Below are 21866 nucleotides of genomic sequence, written 5' to 3' on the forward strand. Positions count from 1 at the left end.
CTACTGCTATACCTCAGGACTCCCAATCTGCCCTTTCCAAATCACAGGCCCCTTTTCTCCCCTAGAAGTAAACTTATCCTATCTTTTATCATAATGTTATTTTTAAAAATGTGTTTTCCACTTTTATTATGCATCCCTAAAGAGTAAAGTTTAATTTCCCCTATTTTTCAATGTTATGTAAATGGACTATTACTGTATGTATTTTGTGTCTTTTTCCTCCTCAACATTAAGCTTGTAGTCTGTAATCCTATTGTTGTATGTGGTTACCGCTAATTCATTTTATTACTATGTAGTAGTCATTTATGACTATACCACAATGCACATATCTATCCTACTATTAAAGGACATTTGAGTTGTTTTCTCACTCTGAATATTAAAAACAATGTTGTGATGAATGGACCAGAATTCCTGGGTCATAGGAGATTGTGTCAAAACTGTTTTACAAAGTGGTTGTACCAGTTTGTATTCTCACCACACATGACATACAGAAGAGTCTATTAAACCACTTTCTTGACAATACTTGGTATGGTCAGACTTAAAAATTGTTGCTGAGGTATTGACTGTAGAATGATATGTCACGGTGGTTTTAATTTGCATTTTGTGATTTCTGGCTCATTGTATTAAACAGTAACTATCCCAAACCTTTTCAGCCTTATCACTCTCCAGTCCTCTTCTCAATTCCTGGGTTCCAGCCTGCTTACAGCCCCCAAGCTGCCTGGGCCTGTGCACATACCGCTGCCTGTCTCTGTCTCCCTCCTGTCTGGCTCACTTCCTCTCTGTCAGGTCTGCCCTCAGATGTTGTGATTTGGCCCTTCCAACCCCCACATGTGTCCCCACAGCATGACTGTTGACCCCCATCACGGTGTACTGCAATTGCCAACTGGTCCAGCTTTATTTCACACTAGGCTGTGAGGTCTCTGAGGAAAGGGTCATACCTCATTCTTCATTTATCTCCAACTCATAGCATATGACTCAGTTCACAGTGGGTGCCGAATAAATATTTGTATAGTGTCACAACTTGAATGACCCATTAAAGTAATGACAGATTAAATTCTAAGTGGAGCTGGGTTCCAACCGAAATGAAAATGTGCTGTAAATGGTTGAACTGAAGAACCTAACCTGAGTATAACTTTTTATGACAGTATGGTACTGCTAAACTATCAGTGACTTTAACTCTCCCTTCATATTGACTTTTGAGCTGAAAAGGAACCTAGAGATTGCATGATATGCCTTTCCTTTGTCATTTTACACATAAGGACCTAGAGGACCAGAGAGGCTGACATGACTGTGGTCACCCAGAGGGGTAGAGCTGCGATTCCCACTCTCATTCCCTAAGTACATTTCTTTCATCTAATTAGAAATGGCTTGTTGTCAGTTATGGGAAAAATGGTTTTGAATCTTGAATGATATAGTGTACATGCAAAGGAATTCATAAGGTATTACAAACTTTTAATATCTGGATGTGACTACTAATGATAAGCTATATGAGAATAGGAGCCACAAATTGTAAGGCTTTAAACACCCTCTGAAGTATCTGAGTTCATTATGAACAGACATAGTTGTTGCAAAATCATCTGTCTGAAGGGCTGAGCTGTGAGCTCTAGACCAGGCTGCAATAGCTCCTGAAAGTGGCTTTTGGGTCACTGGGCCATTATTAAGGTTCCTGTCCATCTCCAGAGTACACTGCTGCCACTACTGGCTGCTGGAGTGAGGTGTGGTGGCCTGGGGAGGGGCTGTGCAGAGCCCCGCCCCCCGACTATGGTGGCCCCTGAGCTGGAGCTTCCTGCTGTAACTCTACCTTGCGGGTGACCTCATTTCTCTCTCTCAGAACACACACACGAATTTGTGATGATATGAAAGGAAAAATGCACCTCAGTTGGACACTGGAATCAGGAGTGGGTGACTCAGAATGATGCCTGTCAGCTCCTATGGCATGTCCATTCTTGTCATTCAATTGGGGAGATTTCAAGCAGAAAGAAGGAGTTTTCTAAATTATTAACTGAAAACTCAAGCACGGCTGAGCCCTTCAAACATGTTCCTTTACAGTCTTATTGAAATTCGTATTTCTTTCCAATGAGATATTGTCCAGCCATCTTAACCCCAGGGAAAATGACTGAACAAGAATCTTAAGGGGAAGCAGACTTAGAAAATGCCAGGGGGTCTTTAGTTGTAGTAGAATATTATATTATGAGTGCATTGAAACAGTGCAATAATCAAGATGTGGCTTTGGTTACCTGCTGGCACTTTGACATTAGACAGACTATTCTGCTAATTACTTCAATTGAGCACTGCCTACTTGACTTTTTTACTTCCCTGACTTAGAATGTTTGAGATGGAGTGTTTTCCCTTCTAGTGTCTACCTGTATCCTACAGCAAGCAGAGAAAGACACCGTAACCAAGAAACAATGAAAGGAAATATACTTTTTGCCCTGAGGGCAACAAAAAATTGGTGTGGATACAGAATTTTTTTTTTTAACAAACAAACTGTTTCATCCTTTGATTCAAGGCATTTTTGTTCTTGGAGATGGTCAGTAAAAACTAACAAGTACCACATCAATATAATAATAATATTAAGGAATAATGATTATTATGATATATAATAGAGATTGGATACACAAATTACATTAAATGAAAAGAGTTTTTAAATAATTCCACCTCCAAGGTTGCATTTTGCTCAGGGCTTTAGAGTTTTATATTAAATCCAAATGATTGAGTTCCTCTCTACCTTCTTTGGATACCGCTTCTTGTGACTTAATGGGAACACCACACCTTGTGGTCATTGGCATGACAGCCTTTGCCAATATTATCCAATGGTTCTTTCCAAGACAGCAAATATACAGCAAAAGAACTGAGTTTTTTTTTTCATTTTAGGGTACCCTTTTGATATTACTGTTACACTGAAACCCTTCCTCCTCTCTCCACCTGACCTTCGATGCTCAGTCTTGCTTTTCAGCATGCATATCCCTCTGCAAACCAGTTGGAATTTGGCCTGGAAAAAAGACATATGGGCCTGCATAAGGTTATAAAACCTGGCTTGGAAATCCACAGCTTCTTATAAAAACACTATTTTTTTCAAAAACAAATGTACCATTTTAAGGAAGATGGTTACCAAGCAACCTGATTTAAATTATTATGAGAGACGGAGGAAATTCTTCCATTAGGTCTGTTTTTACTTAGGTCAAAAAGTTTTTTCGCCTGTCTTGGTTTGAATCTATTTTTCTGTCTTTTTTTTTTTTTTAAACACATGATCCTGTGTGGCCAGCTAAATATTGGATACTAGACTAGAAGGATCCTGTGAACAAAAATGGAGAATTATCCTACACACCATGCCCTTAAGAAGCTACAGCAGAGAATCTTAGGGCTCTTTGGGGGTTGTAACAGAAACCCACTCAAACTGCTGAATTGCAAAGAGGGAATTTAATATGAGTGTAGAAATCTAAGGCTAGGAATGCATTTGAGCCTCATGGGGACTGAGCCCAGATCTTGAGGGATAGGAGAAACCAGGGCAGCCTTGTTCTCAGGCTTCGTATTTCTCTCCACTCAATTGCTTCATCATTCATTCTTTGTGAATTGGCTGTTCTGATTCCCCATGAATGTGATGAAAAAAGCCACCCAAGCTGTCGGTAGTGAATTCTTATAATTTTATGTTGCCTCAGCATCCATTTTGAATATGTTTATCCTTCTTATACCAGAAGCAGGGCTCAGTCACCCTTGACACAGCTTCCAGTTCTCCAGCACATCCAAATGGCTGAAGTGGGTGGCCAGAGACAAGAACTTAGAGGCATCTCTCCTGCCTAGAAGCCTGGGCTCCTTGTTTTACTGCTGCTTCCTTAAAAAGACCATTCAGGCATTTACATGCAAACTTAAGGCTATCCTCACACTATTATTCCCCGACAAACACTGCTAGTTGTTCTGTGCTTCCCTCTCTCTGCCTGACTTTTTATTCCTGCCTCAGAGGACCCTGGGGACCAAGGACTGTCCTCCCGACTCATTATATCCTACCTTCCCAGGATCAGCACATACAAATCCTTGACCTTATTTCCTATTGTGGTGGTGTAGTTAATTGGTGCCTTCCATCTGAAGAACAGGGGCTGTCCCAGGCCAGTTTCCTCAAGGCTCTGGGCTGAACACAAGGTCAGGCTCCCAGGGTCAGAGAGAGGTTCAGGCAGGCATAAACTGGACACAGCTCAGGTAAGAACCACAAGGCAGCCTTGCCAGTATAAACAAGTTTCCCATGTGAGGGACTCCCTGGTTGCAGGTCAGACAACTAGGCATTAGGTCATCTGCCAGGTAAAAGAAGCATCCCACAAAGGCATACTATAAACACTGACATCCCATTAGGGCAGAGTTGCTAGCTGCTCTGGTACTGAAACCCCATTTTAGCTGGAAGCTCTCAAAATACCCTTTAAATATCTTTTTAAAAATTATTGTGGCCAGACGCAGTAGCTCACATCTGTAATCCTAACACTTTGGGAGGCTGACACAGAGGATTGCTTGAGCCCAGGAGTTCGAGACCAGCCTGGGCAACATAGCCATCTGCCATCTCTGTTAAAAAAAAAAAAAAGGAAAAATATTAAAATTCTTAGTGATTAAAAAAACAGCATAGCTCTTCCCTGCCACCATGTAAGTTTTGCTTCTCCTTTGCCTTCCGCCATGACTGTGAGACTTCCCCAGCCATGTGGAACTGTAAGTCAATTAAACCTCTTTCCTTTATCAATTACCCAGTCTTGGGTATGTCTTTTTTAGCAGCATGAGAACAGACTAATACAGTACATTGGTGCTGGGTAGTGGTGTACTGCTGTAAAGATACTTGAAAATGTGGAAGCGACTTTGGAACTGGGTAACAGGCAGAGGTTGGAACAGTTTAGAGGACTCAGAGGAAGACAAGAAAATGTGGGAAAGTTTAGAACTTCCTAGAGACTTGGAGGGCTCAGAAGACAGGAGGATGTGGGGAAGTTTGGAACTTACTAGAGACTTACTGAATGGCTTTGAAAAAATGCTGATAGTGATTGACAATAAAGTCCAGGCTAAGGTGGTTTCAGATGGAGATGAGGAAGTTGTTGGGAACTGGAGTAAAGGTCATTCTTGTTATGCAAAGAGACTGGTGGCATTTATCCCTGCCCTAGAGATCTGTAGAACTTTGAACTTAAGAGAGATGATTTAGGGTATGTGACAGAAGAAATTTCTAAACAGCAAAGCATTCAAGAGGAAGCAGAGCATAAAAGTTAGAAAAATTTGCAGCCTGATGATGCGGTAGAAAAGGAAAACCCATTTCCTGGGGAGAAATTCAAGCTGGCAGCAGAAATCTGTGTAAGTAATGAGGAGCCAAATGCTAATTTCCAAGACAACGGTGACAATGTCTCCAAGGCATGTCAGAGATCGAGGCAGCCCCTCCTATCACAGACCCAGAAGCCTAGGTGGGAAAAGTGGTTTCCTGGGCTAGGTCCAGGACCCGCCTGCTGTGTGCAGCCTTGGGAATTGATGCCCTGAATCTCAGCTGCTTCACTCCAGCTCTAGCTCCAGCTCCAGCTATGGCTGAAAGGGACCAAGGTACAGCTCAGGCCATGGCTTCAGAGGGTGCAAGCCCCAAGTCTTGGCAGCTTCCACGTGGTGTTGAAACAGAAATCAAGAATTGAGGTTTGAGTTTTATAGGCAAATGCCAGTCATTAGAAACTGGGTCCACCCAAACACGGTGATCCCCGTTGCCTTCTTGCCCTTGCCCCACATGTGCCTGACAACATGGCCACCCCCACATACCCCCATGTGTGTAGAACATCATGGCACCCTGCATTTGCATATTAAAAGATTAGGGTGGGAGGGCCAGCTTTTTTGTAGGCTATGTGAATGACATGCCTCGTCAAACCAATCCCCTGAGCCCTATGCAAATTAAACACCACTTCCTCCAGCCTCTACATATACCTGGCTGGTTTCCACCCCACTTGGGGTTTCCTCTTTTGGCTTTGGAGCTCCCCTCCCTCTGTCTCTGTATGGAGGAGCCTCTTCCTTCTGTCTTCTCTTTTCTTTCTTGCCTATTAAACTCTCTGCTCCTTAAAACCACACACACACACACACACACACACACACACACACACACAAAGAATTGAGGTTTGGGAACCTCAACCTAGGTCTCAGAGTATATATGAAAATGCCTGGATGTCCAGGCAGAAGTCTTCTGGATAGGCCTAAGGGAGGAGACCACCCTTCAAATTGTCTTATGCCCAATTTCTGCCTCCAAAGAAAGAAGAAGTAAAACTAAAAGGAAGAAATGGAATCCACAGGCAGATAGTGCAGCACCATGCCCTGGGCCTGGTAGTTATAAATCAACCCCTGACTTAACTGCTTGTATTATCTCTAGATTCCAGGCATTGTATGGAAAAGCATTGTGAAAATCCCTGTTCTGTTCGGTTCCATTCTGATTTCCGGTGCATGCAGCCCTCAGTCACATACTCCCTGCTTGCTCAGTCAATCACAACCCTGTCACATGGACCCCCTTAGAGTTGTAAACCCTTAAGAGGGACAGGAATTGCTCACTTGGGGAGCTCGGTTTTTGGAGACATGAGTCTGCTGATGCTCCCAGCTGAATAAAGCCCTTTCCTTCTACAACTCGGCATCTGAGGGGTTCTTGTCTGTGACTTGTCCTGCTACAGGCTGAGCTCTCATAGAGAACCACTACTAGAGCAGTGTGGAAGGGAAATGTGGAGTCAGAGCTCCCACACAGAGCCCCCACTGGGGCACTGCCTAGTGGAGCTGTGAGAAGAGGTCACCATCCTCCAGATCCCAGAATGGTAGATCAACCAACAGCTTGCATGGTGCACCTGGACAAGCTGCAGACACTCAATACCAGCCTATGAAAACAGCCAGGAGGGGGGCCATACCCTGCAAAGCCACAGGGATGGAAATGCTGAAGGCCTTGGAAGCCCACCTCTTCCATTAGCATGAACCAGATGTGAGACATGGAGTCAAAGGAGATCATTTTGGAGCTTTAAGGTTTAATGACTGCCCTGTTGGATTTTGGACTTGCATAGGGCCTGTGGCCCCTTCGTTTTGGACAATTTCTCCCATTTGGAGTGGGCGTATGTACCCAATCCTTGTACTCCCATTGTATCTAGCAAGTAACTAACTTGCTTTTGATTTTACAGGCTCATAGGTGGAAGGAAATTGCCTTGTCTCAGATGAGACTTTGGACTGTGGACTTTTGAGCTAACACTAAAATGAGTTAAGACTTTGGGGGACTGTTGGGAAGGCATGATTGGTTTTGAAATGTGAGAACATGAGATTTGGGAGGAGCCAGGGGAGGAATGATATGGTTTGGCTGTGTCCCCACCCAAATCTCACCTTTAATAGTAATAATCCCCATATGTCAAGAGCAGGGCTAGGTGGAGATAACTGAATCATGGGGTGGTTTCTCCCATAATGTTCTTGTGGTAGTGAATAAGTCTCATGAGATCTGATAGTCTTATAAATGGGAGATCCCCTGCACAATCTCTCTTACCTGCCACCATGTAAGACATGTCTTTGCTTCTCCTTTGCCTTCCACAGTGATTGTGAGGCCTCCCAAGTCATGTGGATCTCTGAGTCAATGAAATCTCTTTCCTTTATAAATTAGAAAAAATACACAGCATAAAATTATCATTTTAATATCTACAATTTAGAGGTATTTAGTACATTCACAGTATTGTACAACTATCAGCATTATCTAGTTCCAGAACTTTGTTTTCATCCAAATCAGAAACCCTATAACTATTAAATAACAGTCACTCCCTTGCCCCTCTCCCCTCAGCCCCTGGTAATCAGAAATCTACTTTCTGTCTCTACGGATTTGTCTAGTTTGGATATTTTATGTAAATGGTACCATATAATATGTGGCCTTTTGTGTCTGGCTTCTTTCACTTAGCATAATGTTTTTGATGTTCATCCATATTGTAGTGTGTATCAGCACTTTATTACTCTTTATGGCTGAATAATTTTCCATCTCATGGGTATACCATATTTTGTTTATTTTTCCATTGATGGACATTTAGGTTGGTTATACTTTTTGGCTATTATAAATGTCGCTATGAATATTCATGTACATGTGTTTATTTAAACACCTGTTTTCAATTCTTTTGGGTATGTATCAAGGAGTAGAATTGCAGGATCATATAGTAATTTTACGTTTAACTTGTTAAGGAACTACAAAATTGTTTTCCAGTAGTACACCATTTTACATTGCCATTGGCAACATAAGAGGGTATTAATTTATCTACATTTTTACAATTATTATTTTCCTTTTTTTTATTATGGCCATTCTAGTGATTGTGAAGTAGTATCTCATTGTGGTTTTGATTTGCAGTTCCCTGATGACTAATGGTGTTGAGCCTCTTTTCATGTACTTTGTATATCTTCTCTGGGGAAATGTCTACTCAAATTCTTTGTTCATTTCTTACTTGAATTGTCTTTTGTTGTTGAGTTGTAATAGTTCTTTGTATATTCTGCATACTGGGCCCTTATAAGATATATGGCTTGAAGCTATTTGCTTTGATACTGTGGGTTGTCTTTTCAGTCTTGATAGTGTCCTTTGATTCTAAATACCTTTTAAGTTTGAGAACCAACAGAAACTCATTTGCTTTTCCAGGTCCCAATTCTGATTGCTGAAAGAAAACTGGCATTGCCTAACTGGAGGCAGACATCCAGTCATGGCCCAGTCATCTATGGTCAAGACTATGGGATTATTCAGCACAAATAAGGCTTCCAGGTCCACCTCTGCTGGTGGCAGAGCTGGTTCTCAGAGAATGGACAAAAATGCACCAACACCTAAAGCAGAAAGTATAACGACAAGGAACCATGCATGGTTCAGGGTTTTAGTAAATGAAAAGAGTTGTTCATGGTAGAGGTAAGAAAAGGTGATACAGGACTTCAAGTGTCTTTTACACTTGACTTTCAACTGAGGGATCAAGAAAACTTTCCCTGGAGTTGGCATCTAACTGGCTGACATGAATTGAAAAGATTTGTTCATACTAGGATAGAAAGAAGGGCATCAGTCCAGACAGGAGGCAAGGCAGGATTCAAGGTCCAAGTGGAAGCCACACTTGCTGGAGGCTCAGATTTAAGAGTGTACCTGAGAGATAGGATAATTGAAACCATGAGCGTTAGTGATTTTGCAGACAGGAAACAGAATCAAAAAATGGAATGAGGCCAAATAAGGCAAGTCTCAGTGAGGTGTGAAAAGATTTGAGTAAAAATGAGAGATGGAATCATGCAGAATGCCTACGTTTCAAGTTCAACTTTTCCTCCATGGCCATGGGGTCTTTCCTCTTATATTTACTTTAGTTTATGTCTTTTCTGCCCGGAAACTTTTCCTAGACTTATCAAACTCTGTGTTCTCTCTTCTCTCTGAGCTCATAGAATGTCTTTCCTTAAGATTCATGTGGTCATTAGCCTTGTATTACTAATGCAACTCTTCATGTTCACAACTCATTCTTCCATGTTGATTCTTTTATTCTTGATTCCCTAGTTAGACGATGAGTTCTTAGAGGGTTCAATGATATCTGTGTTCTCCAACATAGTGTTTTTCATAAAATAAGTGCTCAATAATACTTTTTGATGTGTTGTGAATACAAAATTCTAATAAAAATTGAAATAACTTCATAAGCTCCTTATAAGTAGGCTTCTTTAAGTTTTTTTGTTCTGTATCATTAATTTTGTCTCTTTTTTTTGAGACAGAGTCTCGCTCTGTTGCCCAGCCTGGAGTGCAGTGGCATGATCTCGGCTCACTGCAACCTCTGCCTCCTGGGTTCAAATGATTCTCCCACCTCTGCCTTCTGAGTAGCTGGGATTACAGGCAAGTGCCACCATGCCCAGCTAATTTTTGTATTTATAGTAGAAACTGGGCTTCACCACATTGGCCAGGCTGGTTTGAACTCCTGACCTCAAGTGATCCGTCTGCCTCTGCCTGCTAAAGTTCTTGGATTACAGGCATGAGCCACCACTCCTGGCTAATTTTGTCTCTTTATGTCTTACATGAAACAGTTCTCGTGTCGACATAGATGGGGTCAAGTTATCTATGGCATAATCTTTTCAATAAGCCCATTCATTCGTTACCATTAATGATTTTTCTCCTAAGATTATGAAGAGACTAGAGAGATATGACAAAATGTGTCAATGCTTTCTCAAAAAGAAAACAGCATTTTCAATCTGAAAGATCATTAGCAATACAATGATAAAAGTAAAACTTGAAACTTGAGATAATGTATCATTACTGCACTGAGAGGTCTAAGATTACAAATTTAAAAATTTGCCTAAAATAATTGTAGGAGTAAGATTCTTATTACCTGCTTTTATGAGAGAAAGAAAGGAAATTGCTATTCTTCTTGAGGTAGATATAATTTGTGTGAATCTGGAAATTAATGATATTATAAGATATAATTGCAGAATGTCTTAATTTCATCACATAATTATCTTCTTCCAGCAATATAGTATATTAGCACAGTAAAAATTTAATCTGTGAAGTTCAACACAGACAAAAGATTTACTAAGATTGTTTTCCCTTATGAAAAGGTGAACAATCCAAGACAACAAAATACAAAGATGCTCTTGTTACAAAGCCAAAAACTTGAGCAAACAAAAATCTGTCATAAAAATGTCAAAAAGCTTACTGTTTTGCTTCAACATTTCTCTCTCCTAGTCATTTACCATTTATATGGTCATTTGGGTTCAGTTGCTAAACTCCTAGAGAAATTACGAGAGAAGCAAAAGACAGGAAATAGTGACAAAAAGAGAATTATGCCGAAGTTTTTTATGTCACCTGCAGTGGTTATTCCTGATGGTAAATCTGTTCATGAATAGTGAGTTATTCTGGTCTTCTATTTCCTCTATTTTGGGATGGATGCTAGATAGCCTTTCCTAAGGCATCACATGTATCATAAATGCTGGGGAGGCTCTTAGGCCTCCAAGATGACATGATTGAAAATGGACATTTCAAGGTTCAGAGATAGTTTACTAGAAAAAGCAGGGGTAAAGGGTCCAAAGATCTAAGTTACACTTTGAGTTCTTTTACTAAATAACTGTGTGGCATGGGAAATTCAGTAAACTTCACTGAGTCTCTGTCTCCTTACCTTTGAAATGAGGGAGGCACGTTACATCAAGGATGGTGTTCTGTGTGAACAGTTCATGCAAACCTACTCCCAAAGGCCAGGGAAGCTGAGAGGCTGAAGAAAGAAGCTGACAAATTCAGTTTCTCAGAAAGAAACATTTTATAGGAATTTATAAACAGAAACCATGTCTTGGGCAGGCACAATGTGAGATGGTGGATCCCTGCACTTTTACCCACCAGACCCAAGGCTTATATAGCATAGGGAATTTGCTTAAGGATAGGGTTTATGGTAAGCATGTGTTTATGATAAAAATCAAGATTATTTTGACTTAAAGGCAGAATTTACAGTAAGTACATGAAAATAGAAATCTTAAAGGCTTTCCTGGAACTGGGGTTAATCAGAAGTCAACATGGTAGGTTAGCATCTGAGATGGAATTGCTTTAGCCTCCTCAGATGGCAAATAAGTTTCATCTCAAATGCCAACCTTTTAACATGTAGTAGCTTTCTGGAGCACTGTGTTGAGAAGGATTCTGAAGCTGTTTCTGGGCTCACTGGAAAAGCCTTTTGCTTGGTCAGCAACATTGGCCATTAAGCATAGGGGATGCAGAATGGCTACCTCCCTGCTATGAGCTCATCAGCTCTGACACCCTATGATGGGAGGACGTGCCTGAAAAGACCGACTTTAGGTCTGCAAAGGTTTGTTTGTCACTCACAAGTCTGTAGTTTAAAGGACTTGTATGTAGCTTTGTTTTGTGACCTCCAGGTCTGCCCAACATCTTATTTTCTTCTCTGATTATGAGGCTGAGGTGTTGGCTGCTGCTGTTTGCTAGAAGACTACAGTGGCAGCACCTCATGGGAACATATGCTCTGGGGTATTTTCAGTGTAATCCTTCTGCCTACCTTTTATTAGTAATTCAATTCAACAAATTTCCTATGTGCTAGGCAGTCTGCTAATAGGCTGTGGTTGCCCTGCAGCTGTTTGGGGATCCATCCTCCGCAAACCAACTACCCACAAGAGCTGTAGCAATGGTTCTGGGGCTGAGAGGTGAAGGACTCTTCAGGGCAGTTTACAAGTCATTAATTTGGCCAGTTCTTTTGTTAGCGAGGAACTAAGGGTCACTCAAGGCCACTCTCTGGGAAGGGGGCAGGGATTAAAAGTCATGCAATAAAGAATCTAACAGAGCTCAAGTCAAAACCTAAAAGCAGGCTGGACTTCTCAGAGTCTAGAATTTAAAGGATAACAAAGTCCTCAGATTCCCTTGCCCCCAGTTCTCTGCACCTTTCCTTGCCCCAGATCTGTGTTGGGTGAATAAGCCAGCCAAACAGAGACACTCTGACTTCTATCTTGAGATGAGTTGGTCAGCAGTGATTTTGTTAGCAGCAGTGAATCTGTAGAGGTCTGCAGCAACTTGAATCTTGCCTCCTTGGAGGAAAAAATTCAGTGGAGAGGCATAAGGCAGAGTGAGAGGACAAGGCAAGTTTTAGAGCATCAGTAAGTTTATTAAAAAGTTTTAGAGGGTCCATTCCAGGATGGCCAAATAGGAACAGCTCCGGTCTGCAGCTCCCAGCGTGATCGACACAGAAGACGGGTGATTTCTGCATTTCCAACTGAGCCTCCACTGGTGATACCCAGGAAAACCGGGTCTGGAGTGGACCTCCAGCAAACTCCAACAGACCTGCAGCTAAAGAACCTGAATGTTAGAAGGAAAACTAACAAACAGAAAGGAATAGCATCAACATCAACAAAAAGGACATCCACACCAAAACCCCATCTGTAGGTCACCATCATCAAAGACCAAAGGTAGATAAAACCACAAAGATGGGGAGAAACCAGAGCAGGAAAGCTGAAAATTCTAAAAACCAGAGCACCCCTTCTCCTCCAAAGGATCACAGCTCCTTGCCAGCAACGGAACAAAGCTGGACAGAGAATGACTTTGACAAGTTGACAGATGTACGCTTCAGAAAGCTGGTAATAACAAACTACTCTGAGCTAAAGGAGGATGTTGGAACTCATCACAAAGAAGCTAAAAACCTTGAAAAAAGATGAGACAAATGGCTAACTAGAATAAACAGTGTAGAGAAGACCTTAAATGACCTGATGGAGCTGAAAACCATGGCACGAGAAGTACAAGATGCATGAACAAGCTTCAGTAGCCGATTAGATCAAGTGGAAGAAAGGGTATCAGTGATTGAAGATGAAATTAATGAAATGAAGCAAGAAGAGAAGTTCAGAGAAAAAAGAGTAAAAAGAAATGAACCAAGCCTCCAAGAAACATGGGACTATGTGAAAAGACAAAATCTACGTCTGATTGGTGTACCCGAAAGTGACAGGGAGAATGGAACCAAGTTGGAAAACACTCTTCAGGATATTATCCAGGAGAACTTCCCCAACCTAGCAAGGCAGGCCAACATTCAAATTCAGGAAATAGAGAGAACACCACAAGATACTCCTTGAGAAGAGCAACCCCAAGACACATAATTGTCAGAATCACCAAGGTTGAAATGAAGGAAAAACTGTTAAGGGCAACCAGAGAGAAAGGTTGGGTCACACACAAAGGGAAGCCCATCAGACTAACGGTGGATCTCTCAGCAGAAACTTTACAAGCTAGAAGAGAGTGGGGGCCTATATTCAACATTCTTAAAGAAAAGAATTTTCAACCCAGAATTTCATATCCAGCCAAACTAAGCTTCATAAGTGAAGGAGAAATAAAATCCTTTACACACAAGTGAATGCTGAGAGATTTTGTCACCACCAGGCCTGCCTTACAAGAGCTCCTGAAGGAAGCACTAAGCATGGAAAGGAACAAACGGTATCAGCCACTATAAAAACATGCCAAATTGTAAAAACCATCAATGCTAGGAAGAAACTGCATCAAGTAACGAGCAAAATAACCAGCTAACATCATAATGACAGGATCAAATTCACACATAGCAATATTAACCTTAAATGTAAATAGGCTAAATGCCCCAATTAAAAGACACAGACTGGCAAATTGGAAAAAGAGTCAAGACCCATCAGTGTGCTGTATTCAGGAGACCCATCTCACGTGCAGAGACACCCATAGCCTCAAAATAAAGGGATGGAGGAAGATCTACCAAGCAAATGGAAAGCAAAAAAAAGCAGGGGTTGCAATCCTAGTCTCTGATAAAATAGACTTTAAACCAACAAAGATCAAAAGAGACAAAGAAGGCCATTACATAATGGTAAAGGGATCAATGCAACAAGAAGAGCTAACTATCCTAAATATATATGCACCCAATACAGGAGCACCCAGATTCATAAACCAAGTCCTTAGAGACTTACAAAGAGACTTAGACTCCCATACAATAATAATGGGAGACTTTAACACCCCACTGTCAATATTAGACAGATCAACGAGACAGAAGGTTAACAAAGATATCCAGGACTTGAACTCAGCTCTGCACCAAGCAGACCTAATAGACATCTACAGAACTCTCCACCCCAAATCAACAGAATATACATTCTTCTCAGCACCACATCGCACTTATTCCAAAATTGACCACATAGTTGGAAGTAAAGCACTCTTCAGCAAACGTAAAAGAACAGAAATCACCACAAACTGTCTCTCAGACCACAGTGCAATCAAATTAGAACTCAGGATTAAGAAACTCACTCAAAACTGCACAACTACATGGAAACTGAACAACCTGCTCCTGAATGACTACTGGGTAAATAACCAAATGAAGTCAGAAATAAAGATGTTCTTTGAAACCAATGAGAAAAAAGATACAATGTACCAGAATCTCTGGGACACATTTAAAGCAGTGTGTAGAGGGAAATTTATAGCACTAAATGCCCACAAGAGAAAGCAGGAAAGATCTAAAATCGACACTCTAACATCACAATTAAAAGAACTAGAGAAGCAAGAGCAAACACATTCAAAAGCTAGCAGAAGGCAAGAAATAATTAAGATCAGAGCAGAAGTGAAGGAGATAGAGAAACAAAAAAAATCTTTCAAAAAATCAGTGAATCCAGGAGCTGATTTTTTGAAATGATCAAAAAAATTGATAGACTGCTAGCAAGACTAATAAAGAAGAAAAAAGAGAAGAATCAGATAGACGCAATAAAAAATGATAAAGGGGATATCACCACCGATCCCACAGAAATACAAACTACCATCAGAGAATACTATAAACACCTCTATGCAAATAAACTAGCAAATCTAGAAGAAATGGATAAATTCCTGGACACATACACCCTCCCAAGACTAATTCAGGAATAAGTTGAATCACTGAATAGACCAATAATGGGCTCTGAAATTGAGGCAATAATTAATAGCTTACCAACCAAAAAAAGTCCTGGACCAGATGGAGTCACAGCTAAATTCTACCAGAGATACAAAGAGGAGCTAGTACCATTCCTTATGAAACTATTCCAATCAATAGAAAAAGAGGGAATCCTCCCTAACTCATTTTATGAGGCCAGCATCATCCTGATACCAAATCCTGGCAGAGAAACAACAAAAAAAGAGAATTTTAGACCAACATCCCTGATGAAGATCGATGTGAAAATCCTCAATAAAACACTGGCAAACAGAATCCAGTAGCACATCAAAAAGCTTATTCAATAAGATAAAGTTGGCTTCATCCCTGGGATGCAAGGCTGGTTCAACATACACAAATCAATAAATGTAATCCATCACATAAGCAGAACCGAAGATAAAAACCACATGATTATCTCAATAGATGCAGAAAAGGTCTTTGACAAAATTCAACAGTGCTTCATGCTAAAAACTCTTAGCAAACTAGGTATTGATGGAACATATCTCAAAATAATAAGAGTTATTTATGACAGACATATAGTTTGTATGTTTCATATATACACAGGCAGTATCATATTGAATGGGCAAAAACTGGAAGCATTCCCTTTGAAAACTAGAACAAGAGACAGGGATGCCCTCTCTCACCACTGCTATTCAAAATAGTGTTGGAAGTTCTGGCCAGGGAAATCAGGCAGGAGAAAGAAATAAAGGGTATTCACTTAGGAAAAGAGAAAGTCGAATTGTCCCTGTTTGCAGATGACATGACTGTATATTTAGAAAACCCCATCATCTCAGCCCAAAATCTCCTTAAGCTGATAAGCAACTTCAGCAAAGTCAATGTGCAAAAATCACAAGCATTCCTATACACCATTAACAGACAAACAGAGAGCCAAATCATGAGTGAACTCCCATTCACAATTACTAAAAAGAGAATAAAATATCTAGGAATCCAACTTACAAGGGATGTGAAGGACCTCTTCAAGGAGAACTACAAACCACTGCTCAACAAAATAAAAAAGGACACAAACAAATGGAAGAACATTCCATGCTCATGGATAGGAAGAATCAATATCATGAAAATGGCCATATTGCCCAAGGTAATTTTATAGATTCAATGCCATCCCCATCAAACTACCAATGACTTTCTTCATGGAATTGGAAAAAACTACTTTAAAGTTCATATGGAACCAAAAAAGAGCCCTCATTGCCAAGACAATCCTAAGCAAAAAGAACAAAGTTGGAGGCATCACACTACCTGACTTGAAACTATACTACAAGGCTACAGTAACCAAAACAGCATAGTACTGGTACCAAAACAGAGATACAGACCAATGGAACAGAATAGAGGCCTCAGAAATAATACCACACGTTTACAACCATCTGATCTTTGACAAACCTGACAAAAACAAGAAATGGGGAAAGGATTCCCTATTTAATAAATGGTACTGGGAAAACAGGCTAGCCATATGTAGAAAGCTGAAACTGGATCCCTTCCTTACACCTTATACAAAAATTAATTCAAGATGGATTAAAGACTGAAATGTTAGACCTAAAACCATAAAAACCCTAGAAGAAAACCTAGGCAATACCATTCAGAACACAGGCATTGGCAAGGACTTCATGTCTAAAACACAAAAAGCAATGGCAACAAAAGCCAAAATAGACAAATGGGATCTAATTAAACTAAAGAGCTTCTGCACAGCAAAAGAGACTACCATCAGAATGAACAGGCAGCCTACAGAATATGAGAAAATTTTTGCAATCTACCCATCTGACAAAGGGCTAATATCCAGAACCTACAAAGAACTTAAACAAATTTACACGAAAGAAAATCAAACAACCCCATCAAAAAATGGGCAAAGGATATGAACAGACATTTTTCAAAAGAAGACATTTATGCAGCCAACAGACACATGAAAAAATGCTCAACATCACTGGTCATCAGAGAAGTGCAAATCAAAACCACAATGAGATACCATCTCACACCAGTTAGAATGGCGGTCATTAAAAAGTCAGGAAAACAACAGGTGCTGGAGAGGATGTGGAGAAATAGGAAAGCTTTTACACTGTTAGTGGGAGTGTAAACTAGTTCAACCATTGTGGAAGACAGTGTGGCAATTCCTCAAGGATCTAGAACTAGAAATACCATTTGACCCAGCGATCCCATTACTGGGTACATACCCAAAGGATTATAAATCATGCTACTATAAAGACACATGCCCATGTGTTTATTGTGGCACTATTCACAATAGCAAAGACTTGGAACCAACCGAAAGTCATCAATGATAGACTGGATTAAGAAAATGTGGCACATATACACCATGGAATACTATGCAGCCATAAAAAAGGATGAGTTCGTGTCCTTTGTAGGGACATGGATGAAGCTGGAAACCATCATTCTGAGCAAACTATTGCAAGGACAGAAAACCAAACACTGCATGTTCTCACGCATAGGTGGGAACTGAACAATGAGAACACCTGGACACAGAGCGGGGAACATCACACACTGTGGCCTGTTGTGAGGTCAGGGGATGGTGGAGGGATAGCATTAGGAGAAATACCTAATGCAAATGATGAGTTAATGGGTGCAGCAAACCAACACAGCACATGTATACATATGTAACAAACCTGCACGTTGTGCACATGTACCCTAGAACTTAAAGTATTTTTTAAAAAAAGTTTTAGAGCAGGAACAAAAGGAAATAAAGTACACTTGGAAGAAGGCCAAGTGTGTGACCTGAAAGATGCAAGTGCCCCATCTGATCCTTGATCTGGAGTTTTATCATTGGCATGCTTCCAGGGTTTGCATCTCTCTTCCCTTGATTTTTCCTTGGGGCAGGCTGTTTGCATGTGTAGTGGCCTGCCAGTACTTGGAAGGGGCCGCAGGCGGTGGTGTGTTTACTGAAGTTGTGTACGTGCTTGTTTGAGGCATTTTTCCTTTGGGAGGAAGGTCATATGACAGTTAAACTCTTCCATTTTGCCTCTTAGTGCACATGCTTAAGCCTGCTTACCCAACTCCTGAGATCTTATTGGGAAGATGCTGATCACCAGCCTTAGGTGTTTTCTATCTTCTAGGAGACAGCCGTTCCCTGGCACCAGCTGCCATGAATTATCATTTTAGAGCGACCGTTTGATAACCACCTGACCATCACCTGATCGTTGTCTGACATTCCTGGAGGGGAAGCCCTCTCCTGCCCTACTCATGTCTGCCTAGCTACCTTCTCTAACAATATCAGACTTAGAAGACAGCGACTCGACCCTCCCAACACATTTTTCTCTGCACTCTGGAAAGGGCATAGCATCGTTGTCTCAGTTTCCGAAGCTGTCCTGCAGTTTCAATGGCCCTGGAAAACTCCCTTTGTCCACGGTTAAGGTGAGAAGGCTGCTTGCATCACTGACATCCTGGACTTCTTGCTTTTTCCAAGGAGGAACCAACCCTCATATAGTCAAAAACCTGCATACAGCTTAATGTTTCTCTTCACATTTATGGGGGTTGCTAGGACTTCAGGTCCCTGGAAACCCGTCTCTTGCTCCTGACCTGGTTCTTGCTGTCCTATGCGTTGTGACTGAATCAGACTCTGGCCAGCTGGAAGGTGAGAGCAGGACTTAAGATGCTGGTGCTGTGGGGGACATGTGAGGTAGACCGTCCTGCCTGAGGAGTGGCAGTAAAATTTTGAAGGAAGAAACAGGTTTTGAGGGATTTTTAAAGAAAAACTACTAAATTTGATGATTGATAACATCTATGCAGTGGGCTGGGCTTGCAGGGAGGGTGATGTGACATGGTGAGGCCAGAGTGGTCAAGTGACTGAATATTGTTGAGAGTGGGAAGTTGGCAGGAGACCAGAACTGAGGCTGAGAGTGCAGCTAAAATGATAAAGACAGGCCAGGCACAGTGGCTTACACCTGTAATAGCACTCTGGGAGGCTGAGGTGGGAGAATGGCTTGAGTCCAGTAATTCAAGACCAGCCTGGGCAATATAGTGAGACCCCATCTCTACAAAAAATTTAAAAATTAGCCAGGCACGGTGACACACGCCTATGGTCCTAGCTACTCAGGAGGCTGAGTCAGGAGGATTGCTTGAGCCTGGAAAGGGGAGGTTGCACTGAGCCAAGAATGCACCACTGCACTCCTGCTTGGGTGACAGAACAAGACACTGTCTTAAAAAGAAAACAAACAAACAAAAAAAGACTAAGACTTGATTTGCTGTTTTTTTTACACCAAATACACACATAGGTGATATTTAATGGGACTGCATTATTGTTATTATTATTAAGGAAGCTTTTTGCAAAGTGAGGTGGCTCCTGCCTGTAATTGCAACATTTTGGGAGGCCAAGGTGGGAAGATTGCTTGAGGAGGGGAATTTGAGACCAGCCTGGACAACACAGCAAGACCCCATCTCTACAAAAAAGTAAATTAAAAAAATTAGCCAGACATGGTGGCAGACATCTGTAGTTCCAGCTACTTGAAAGGCTGAGGCAGGAGGATTGCTGGAACCCAGGAGTTGGAGGCTGAAGTGAGCCATGATTGCACCATTGTACTCTAGCCTGGTTGACGGTGTGAGACCCCATCTCTAAATAAATAAATAAATACATTTAAAGTTTTTTATTTGAAAGTCAATTGTTAGCACATCTAAACATGCTCTCTCATCAAAACGACAGTAGAAAATTTCCCAGGCTAGTCCACAAAAGCCTGTGTAAAATCATAAAGATGGAAGGGAGCTTAGAGATTTTCATGAACAGTACACTAAGGCAGAAAGCATAGTCATTTAGAAATAGGTTCTGAAATCAGATCACATTTATTAACTAGGTAACCTTGTATCTTATTTACTCTCACTGGGTCTCATTCTCCTTATATGTAAAACAGAACAATACCAACCTCACAGACTTGTCATGAGGATTACATGAGATGATGCTGGGTAATGTGTAAAAGCTGAACTGCTTCTTGCTGCCATTATCACACCATGGATGTTAAAGAAATCTGGGTCTTGCATGAAAAAGTAATTGAGGCTTTGCTGGGTCACCCAGAGGGCTAAGGGTTTTGATGCATTAGTATTTCTATACCCCTAGAAAACCCTAGGGTTGAGACTGTGAATGCACACATGCCGCTATTTTGTCCCCATCATGTGTAAAAAGATGAGCATAAGATCTGGAACAAGATGAATGCTCAACCAGGATGATTATTAGTCTGACTTCTTCTTTTTGCATATTCAGAAACTGAGGCACAGAGAAGTGAAATGACTAAGCCTAAGGCCCCAGCTAGACTGCGGCAGGATGGGAACTAGAAATCAGGCATCCTGAGTTCACAGTCAAGATTTCTTCCTACTGTATCAACTTGCTTATCACAAAGGAACTCAAAGGTCAGTGAGCTAAACCTTCCCACTATTTGTGGATAGATGACTGTGGGAAATTGCTCCAGCTCTAACTGGGAATGCCAGAAGATATCCAGTCTCAGCCCAGAGACAAGGGAACAAGGCTTCCAGATGGAGCAACTTTTAGAGGGCATGGGGTGGAGTAGTACCAGGGGGAGGTAGGGGCCTCTGGCAATATTGACTGGCAGAAGGTTCGGTAAATGGTAGTGCTGGGAGACATCTAAGAAGTGGCATGTCTGTAGTGCCCTTTGCAATGGGGGTTTTGGTTGGGTCAGGGAGGAAGTTCCCATAGGAGTGGCAACAGAGGTTTGGTGGCAGAGGTGGGGGAGGGGTTGACCAGGCTGCCCATTGTCATCACTGTGGACAGGCTGTTCTGAAGCAGGATTTTAATATGTAGGGAACTACAACAGAGTTTACTGTGAAAAAGAACATGATACCTCAGTTAGTCTCTATTATTGGGGCATTCTGTTATAAAATGAGGAGAGATCACATATTTCGTGAGCATATACTATGTGACAGACATTGTGCTAAGCACTGGACACATATTCATCATGTCTCACAAGCCAATTAGAATGGAAGATGTCACTGAGACTCAGGAGAGTCCAGTGGCCAAGAACACGAAAACGTTGGGTGGCAGAGTCGAGTTCAGTGAGCCCAGGCTCTGTCTGACAAAAGCCCAGCTCCTCCCACTGCTCCGTGCAGGTTCACAGATAACTAAGCCCCTGCTAATTTATTAGACCCTCATTCTGAAATTTTGAAATTCATTAGTCTAATTTTCTGCCATACAGAAGTGGACATACTTGCCTCCTTTTTCAATATATCCTCTCTTATAGAATCACAAGTCCTGTTGGCTGTGGGTCTCAGTTGGGGAGAGGTTTATAACGCAGGCATTTCAGTAACTGTGTAGCATTGGAGATTTTTCTTTTGGAGAGGTGCCATATCTCTTTGAGTGATGAGATGGTAGGGTGTAGTTTGAAAAAACCAGGAACTTTTACTCTTCCCTTTTCTCTCTAGTATCAACTGCCCTCACCAGTGAAAACCAGCTACCCAGACCCTTTACTCCCTTCCTCACCACAAAAAGCTACCAGTTATTCAATCAAATATCAATTCAAAGCTTTACTATACCCTTATGAGAGATAAGTA

At 41.3% G+C, this 21866-nt stretch overlaps 1 protein-coding gene and 1 long non-coding RNA gene across 2 annotated transcripts in view; one reads left to right on the forward strand and one right to left on the reverse strand.

The window, feature by feature from the left end:
- Positions 1–9512, forward strand: part of LOC126932163 (uncharacterized) — a 77896-nt gene extending 68384 nt beyond the window's left edge. The window contains exon 3 of the long non-coding RNA XR_007718128.1: positions 8615–9512. This is a non-coding gene — a long non-coding RNA (uncharacterized LOC126932163). The remainder of the gene's footprint in view (positions 1–8614) is intronic.
- SPATS2L (spermatogenesis associated serine rich 2 like) overlaps positions 1–21866 on the reverse strand; it is a 1108221-nt gene that overhangs the window by 344155 nt on the left and 742200 nt on the right. The window lies entirely within an intron of this gene.

Source organism: Macaca thibetana, chromosome 12 (assembly GCF_024542745.1).
Source record: "Macaca thibetana thibetana isolate TM-01 chromosome 12, ASM2454274v1, whole genome shotgun sequence".
In the NCBI taxonomy this organism is placed as follows: Eukaryota; Metazoa; Chordata; class Mammalia; order Primates; family Cercopithecidae; genus Macaca; species Macaca thibetana.